Genomic DNA, 8858 nt, shown 5'->3' with positions numbered 1-8858 from the left:
CAATACCCCATCCTTATTAATCCTAAAATTCATAGTCACAACACTCTCAACCTGATGGAAATGCAACTCAAGAAACTTATCCCCCATCTGTTTACTTTTGATCTGATCAACCCATTTCGGTTTCACTTGAAATTCAGCTAGAAGACTCCCGTCTTCGAAAAGACTCAGTCGAGAAAACATCGCTCTCAGATAAGACATAGCCCTACGACTTAACGCGTCAGCCACCGCATTGGCCTTACTAGGATGGTATTCGATAGTGCAGTCGTAATCCTTAAGCAGTTCCACCCATCTACGCTGCCTAAGGTTTAACTCTTTCTGAGTGAGGAGATATTTGAGGCTTTTATGATCAGTGTACATAGTACACTTCTCACCGTACAGATAATGCCTCTAGATTTTTAAAGCGAAGACAACGCTGCCAACTCCAAACCGTGCGTTAGATAGTTAGACTCATGAGTCTTAAGCTGACGAGACGCATAAGCAACTACTTTCCCGTCTTGCATCAGAACACAACCCAAACCCACATGCGATGCATCTCTGTATACCATGAAGTCTTTACCAGGCTCAGGCTGTATTAGAACAGGAGCCTGAGTTAAGATAGTCCTGACCTTATCAAAGCTCTTCTGTTGTGCATCAGTCCAAACGAAAGGAACTCCCTTATGTAAAAGCTTAGTCAACGGTGTAGCGATCAAGGAGAACCCCTCTACGAATCATCGATAATATCCTACCAGCCCCAAAAAACGGTGGATTTTAGACACATACCTCAACTGTTTCCAACCCAACACAGCCTCAATCTTACGAGGATCGACTTGTATCCCTGCAGCAGAAACTACATGTCCCAGAAATGTCACTTCCCGAAGCCAGAACTCACACTTGCTGAACTTCGTATACAACAGTTTCTCACGAAGAATATGTAGAACCACTCTGAGATGCTCATCGTGCTAATCCTTTGTCTTAGAATAGACCAAGATATCGTTGATGAACACTACCACAAACTGATCAGGGTAGGGCTGAAATACTCGGTTCATCAAATCCATGAATGCCGCTGGTGCATTAGTCAAACCAAAGGGCATAGCTAGGAACTCGTAATGTCCATATCGAGTCCTAAATGTTGTCTTATGCACGTCGGCCTCCTTTAGTCTCAACTGATGATACCCAGAATGCAAGTCAATCTTGGAGAACACATAAGCCCCTCTAAACTGATAGAATAAATTATCAATCCTCAAAAGTAGGTACTTATTCTTAATTATTAGCTTGTTTAGCTGTCGATAATCGATACATATCCACATTGTCCCATCTTTCTTTTTCACAAATAAGACAAGTGCTCCCCACGGAGACACACTGGGACGAATGAACCCACGATCTAACAACTTCTGAATCTGAGCTTTGAGTTCCGTCAGCTCTTTCGGTGCCATTCGGTAGGGCGCGATAGACACTGGAGTTGTTCCAGGGATCAACTCAATCCCAAACTCCACTTCTCGGCTCGGAGGCAACCCTGGAGCTCCTCAGGAAACACATCTAGAAAATCCCTCATAGTTCTGATGTCCTTAACCGAGGAGTCTCCAGAATCAGAAACACTAATGTAAGCCAAGAATGCATCACATCCTTTCTGAACCAACTTTTTTGCTAACAAAGCTGAGATCACATTTGTTAGGTAGTCTCGTCATTCCCCAATTACCACCACCTCATTGTCCTCCTCGGTCCTCAAGACAACCCTTTGCGTTGCACAATCTAGACTTTCCCGATGTTTAACCAGCCAATCCATTCCTAAAATCAGATAGAACTCTCCAAACAGAAGCTCCATTAGATTAGCCAGAAATGTAACACCCCAAACTCGGCCCAAACGGTATTGCCAGATCTGACGTGTCACATGGCCTTACGACTTAGTATAAATATAATCAAAAAATAAAACCATAGCGGAAAAAGAAATTTAAATAGCGGCCTTATTACAAATTAAAACCCAAAATTAAATCAGAATATAAAATAATAAAAATAAACTAACTTAGAAAATCCAACTTTGCAGATGATGTGGCCACTCCGAATCCCTCACAGCTCCAAGCCCACTATGGTTGGGGATTTCCTGCAGATATGAAAATAAAGGGTGAGTTCGGTAAACTCAGTGTGTAACGTAACCCAACCATAGCCCAAAACAGATCAAACCTCAGAGTCAGACTTATCTGGGCCTTGGCCCAGTACAGATATCAGAATGAAACCCATAGGCTCATAGCAGATACAGAACAAATATATCATGAATGCAGAAATCCCAACCCAGAGCCATCCTAGGGGTAAATCATAATTTTGCATGCATAAGGGTATTTCAGTAATTATCACATATTGCTAAGGTTTCATGCTCATTCTAACGTTTACCAAGTAATCAGAAGTACTTACCTTGTCTTTTTTACCAAAGTGGGCCTGTTGGCCCATTGGCCCGTTTTTGTCCCATTAAGCCCAAAAATACCGTTGTGCACGAAAATTCACACTCTGCACTCTAATCATCCAAATGCACCATATTCATTAACAACTGTCTCACGAGCACTCGCACGCTCGCAAGTTCACAAAATACCAACGTTTCGGTATTTCGGCTTTTACCGATTCAATCTAAGGAAGGGTGTTGTTTACACACCTGGTTGATGATGATTAAAGATGATATCTCCCCCGTGATAATCCTACAATCGATCACTAACGCATTAGACTTATGAAGTAACGATAACTAACATAAATCCACGTCAAGCAACCCAATCATCACACAACTTAGTCATTTACGCACAAGGGGCAAAATAGTCATTTAACACCCTACGGGAAAAATGGTAATTATAACCAACAAGGGTATCTCGGTAATTCTACCCTACATGGGTATTTCGGTATTTCTACCCTACAAGGGTATTTTGGTAATTCTATCCTATAGGGGTATTTCGGTAATTCTAACCTACAGGGGTATTTTAATAATTCTACCCTACAGGGGTATTTCGATAATTCTACAACTTATCCACTTGGGCCTACAGACATATTGGGACCACATGGCCCATTTCAGGCCATCGCGGCCCGAAATAGCCATCCTACTGCTAGAGTAATGAGAAATACACACCTGTTAGGAGACTGCAGTTAATCCGCCCTCCACACACTCTTAGCTGACGCCCAACCCAAACGAACACGTCACAAAGTGAAATGGATCAGCTAAGAAGGGTATGCCTACTCTCCTCATGGTTTTCTCTTTTTAAAGCGAGCTCTCCATCTACTCTTATGTTAGCTTCCCGATGTGGGATCCCTCCATCACCAGAGTTTAAAACCAACACCAACTCTTGCCGTCCCAACATAGCAAAATAATCAACCTTTGCGTGCCAAGGGATTCGAACCAAAGTCCTCTCACATGCCAACTCATGCCACCACCACTAGGCCATCAACTCATTTGTGTCATAAATCCAACACATTAAACTTTAAAGTGCACCTACTTGCTTCCAGATTTATTGAAAAGAAAAACCAAAATAAACTGCAAGAGCCAAGACTTGAACCTTGGACCCCTTGCTTCCTCTATGGCATCACTTCCTTGTCCCCTAAGTGGTGCCACCTTGCCACTACACCACACTCTTTTTTTGTGTCATCTTTTACCCCTTTACTCTTAAAAGGCCAAACGCCAAATGCATCATCTGTTCATAAAATTAAAATTCCGAAGACTACCATGGATTTAACTTAAGTTTGGGCCTTCCAAAGGCCCACTAACCTACTAAAATATATATTAACCAACCAGAACACACACAAATTTTAAAAATCACAGAAACACAGAAAACCCAAAAATTGAGGCGTTACAACTCTACCCTCCTTAAAGAAATTTCGTCCTCGAAATTTTACCTGAATCAAACAGATGAGGATATTGTTGACGCATCGCCACTTCTGGCTCCCAAGTAGCTTCCTCTCTGCCATGATTACGCCACAGCACCTTTACTAGCGGACCTTATTTCCTCCTCAAAATCTTAACATCTCGATCTAAAATCTGCACAGGATCTTCCTCAAAAGTCAAGTCTGTTTGGACCTCGATCTCTGCAACCGGCACAACATGAGTAGGGTCAGAACGATACCATATTAACATGGAGACGTGAAAGACATCATGAATCCTATCCAACTTTGGAGGTAGCTCCAACTGATAAGCCACTGGACCCACTCGCTTAAGAATCCGATAAGGCCTAATGAACCGCGGACTTAACTTGCCTTTCCTCCCAAACCTTAATATTTTCTTCCAAGGCAAAACCTTCAAGAAGACCATGTCACCCACAGAGTACTCAATTTGCTTGCACTTTAAATCTGCATATGACTTCTGTTTATCAGATGCTTCGTTCAACCGGTCTCTAATCAACTTGACCTTATCCTCAATATCTGCCACCAACTCAGGTCCAAAAACCTGTCTTTCACCCAACTCGGTCCAACAACTAGGTGTACAACATCTTCGCCCATACAGTGCCTCATAAGGAGCCATTCGAATACTTGCCTAATAACTGTTGTTGTATGCAAACTCTGCCAACGGTAAGTAATCCTCCCAACTGCCTCGAAAGTCGATAACGCATCCCCTCAACATGTCTTCCAAAATCTGAATAACCCTTTCCGACTGACCATCAGTCTGAGGATGAAAGGCTGTACTAAAGTTCAACTGCGTGCCCAACGCCTCATGCAACTTTTGCCAAAACCGAGATGTGAATCTAGGATCTTGATCAGAAATAATCGACACTGGCACCCTGTGAAGTCGCACTATTTCCGCCACATACAATTTGGCTAACTTCTGAAGTGAATAATTAGTGCGGACAGGTATGAAATGAGCAGATTTGGTCAACCTATACACAATTACCCAAATCGAGTCCTTCTTCGACGGTGTCAAGGGTAACCCACTCACAAAATCCATGGTTACCCTCTTCCATTTCCAAAGTGGTACTTTCACTGGCTGCAAAAGTCTAGAAGGTAATTGATGTTCTTTCTGAGTCAGCAAGTACTTAAGACTCTTATGATCTGTGTATGTAATACACCTTTCTCCGTACAGGTAATTTTCTCCAAATCTTAAGCGCAAAGATTACCGCTGCCAACTCCAGATCATGAGTAGGATAGTTAACTTCATGTGGTTTAAGTTGTTGCGATGCATAAGCAACCACTTTACCCTCTTGCATCAGCACACAGCCCAACCCTACATGTGATGCATCACTGCATATGGTAAAATTTTTTCCAGACTCCGGCTAAATCAGTACAGGTGCCTTGGTCAAAACTTTCTACAGCTTCTCAAAAGATTCCTGTTGTTTCTCAGTCTAAACAAACGATACTCCCTTCCTTATAAGCATTGTCAAAGGTGCTGCCATCACAGAAAATCCTTCCACAAACCTTCTATAGTACCCAGCTAAACCCAAAAAACTTCAAATTTCTGACACTGACCTCGGTGGCTTCCATTCCAGTATCACTTCAATCTTTCAAGGGTCCACCTTGATCCCTTCAGTAGAGACAACATACAACAAGAAAGTTACCTCTCTCAACCAGAGCTCACACTTACTAAATTTCGCATAAAGCTCATTCTCCCTCAGCACTTGCAGTACAATACAAAGGTGCTCATCATGCTTCTCCTCAGTTTCATAATAAACCATAATATCATCGATAAAGACAACCACGAATCGATCCAAGTATGGCTAGAACACTCGATTCATCAGAACCATAAATGCCGCAGGTGCGTTCGTCAACCCAAATGGCATAAGCAAGAACTCATAGTGACCATACCGAGTTCTGAATGCCATCTTGTGAACATCCACCTCCTTAACCCTCAACTAATGATACCCAGATCAAAGGTCAATCTTGGAAAATACTGAAGCTCCTCTAACTTGGTCGAATAAATCATTGATTCTTGGCAGTGGGTACTTGTTCTTAATCGTTAGTTTGTTCAACTGCCGATAATCGACGCACATCCGCATTGACCCATCTTTCTTCTTTACGAACAACACTGGTGCTCCTCATGGAGACACTTGGTCTAATGAAGCCTCTATCTAATCACTCTTGAATTTAGGCTTTTAGCTCCACCAACTCCTTCGGTGCCATCCTATAAGGTGCAATGGACACCGGTGTTGTTCCAAGCAACAAGTCGATTCCAAACTCAACCTCTCGGTTCGGGGGCAAACCCGAAACCTCCTCTGGAAAAACAACTTGAAAATCCTTGACAGTTCTAATTTTATCCACTATCAGATCCTCAGTTTCCGATTGGCTTACAAATGCCAAATAAGCCTCACATCCCTTTCGAATCCACTTCTTGGCTTTCAATGCCAACACCACATTAGATAGATAATCCCTACGCTCGCCTATCACCCAAAACCTCCTCATCCTTTATGGTCTTTAACATCATTCGCTGAGCAGCACAATCCAGAGTAGCCCTATGCTTAACAAACCAATCCATTCCCAAAATGAGATCGAATTCTCCGAAAGGTAGCTCCATCAGATCTCCAGAGAAAACTTTTCCTTGAGTTTCTATAGGCACATCTCTATACAGTTTATCTACCCTAATCGAGTGACCCAAAGAACTTAGTACAAATACCCCACTCACGGTCTCCTCAGAGCGCACACCCAGTGACCCAGATATAGCACATGTAACATATGAATAGGTAGATCCAACACCTATCAACACAATGTACGGCATACTGGAAATCAGAAACGTACCAGTTATGACGTCAGGTGCATCACCCTCCTCTCGGTGACGAGCTGCATACACCAACGCCGGCTGACGAGCCTCAGCAAATCCAGTACCCCTGCCAGGCGCTCCTCTTCCCCGACCGTTTCCATTACCATCTCTGCCTTGCCCACGTTTTCTCAGAAACTGTGGTCCACCCCTCACTGGTTGAGTGACCCTCTGCTCTAAAACTTGAACCTGATCTGGTTCCTTGGGACAATCCTTAACCCTATGCTCCATAGATCCACATCGAAACCAAAACATTTCTGACACTCACCCATATGCATTTTCCCACAATTCCTACAACCCTGCGGTCTAACAACATCTATCGGTACTGCTCGAACTAGCTCTATTACCCTTGCTTTCTTAACATTCCTGTTCATACCACCTGGAAGTCCTAAATCTCTCCTAAAATGGTTTCAATCTTTCTCACGATTCTGTCTTTCTGTACGCTTCTCCTCAGCTATCTTAGCTTTCTCCACTAAAGCAGCAAAGTTACGCTCCCTTTGCGGAGCAATCAGCACCCTAAGCTCATGTCTCAGACCATCCTCGAAGCGTATGCTACGCTCATACTCTGTAGCGACAATCCCAAAAGCATATCGGCTCAGTCTCAGAAACTTAGACTCATACTCAGCCACTGACTTACTCCCTTGGACTTGGTTCAGAAATTCTTTCCGGTGAACGTCCACTTAATTAGCCCTAACATACTTTCCTTTGAAGGCTGTCTTAAACAGCTCCCAAGTCACACTGTTAGTAGAAGTTCCATCTCTCACCGTGAGCCACCACTGATAAGCCTCATCCCTGAGTAACGATATGGCTCCCTTCAGCTTCTGCTCCACAGAGCAGTCCAGATCATCCATTATCCACTCTGTGGCTTCTAACCAATACTCAGCCACATTCAGAGCTACACCAGATACGCCCCTAAATATCTCTGTTCTATTGGCCCGGAGCCGCTCAGAAATAGACCCCCGAATTTCGTTTTCTGTACTTGCCCCAACAACCCTTTCTAAAACTCGGAGCATTCCTGGGATAGAGCATCGTCCCCGACACCTCGATCATGAGACTCTACCCCCGTTGCCGGTGGTACCGGTGCATCTGCTGCCGGTAGATGTCTTGAAGATGAAGATTCAGCCTGAGCATTACCTCGGCCACGTCCACGGCCTCTTCCACGAGCTGCCCGCGTACTCATTTCATATTATCTGGTTAAGAATTTTATGAATCAGTTCAATATTTCAGTGTTTATTACAGATGTCTTATGAATAACAGCTATTCAGAGTTTGAGTTTGTTTCCTTTTGCGGTAGCCTAGCTACAGTCTCAGTCTACTTATCAGAGTTTCTATGGTTCCAGTGTTACCCTAACTAAAGTACCATGATAAGGTTTTATACAAGCATATAACAGATATTTCAGAAACAATCAGAAAGGATTAGAAAATTTACAGACTTGGGTCGGAGATTCGGTGTGCCACCTTCTAAATAAACCTAATTTTAGAAAATCGATTTTAACCTTTAAAATCATCTATTAGTACAGAGAAAATATTGGAAATGTTCTCGAAAACAATTTATAATCAAGTTAAAAAAAACGATTTTCGAAAACCTTTATTTAGTGTTTCTTTACAAACTCCCCTTTTTAGACCCGCTCCACAGCCGAGGTGTTGTAACTTGACTCTGATACCACTAAATGTAGCACCCCAAACCTAGCCCAAATGTTATTGCCAGATCTGACGTGTCACATGGACTTACGACTTAGTATAAATATAATCAGAAAATAAAATCATAGCAAAAAAAGAAATTTAAATAGCAGCCTTATTACAACTTAAAACCCAAAATTAAATCAGAATATAAAATAATAAAATAAACTAACTTAAAAAAACCAAATTTACAGATGATGTGGCCACTCCGAATCCCTCACAGTTCCAAGCCCACTATGGTTGGGGATTTCCTGCAGAGATGAAAATAAAGGGTGAGTTCGGTAAACTCAGCGTGTAACATAACCCAACCATAGCCCAAAACAAATCAAACCTCAGAGTCAGACTTATCTGGGCCTTGGCCCAGTACAGATATCAGAATGAAACCCATAAGCCCATAGCAGATACAGAACAAATATATCATGAATGCAAAAATCCTAACCCAGAGCCATCCATAACACCTCTGTACCAGCCTTACACGATGTGGGGAGACTACT

The sequence above is a fragment of the Gossypium hirsutum genome, chromosome A12 (genome assembly GCF_007990345.1).
Source record: "Gossypium hirsutum isolate 1008001.06 chromosome A12, Gossypium_hirsutum_v2.1, whole genome shotgun sequence".
NCBI lineage: Eukaryota > Viridiplantae > Streptophyta > Magnoliopsida > Malvales > Malvaceae > Gossypium > Gossypium hirsutum.
The sequence above is the reverse complement of the archived record's forward strand: the minus strand, read 5'-3'. Positions refer to the sequence as shown.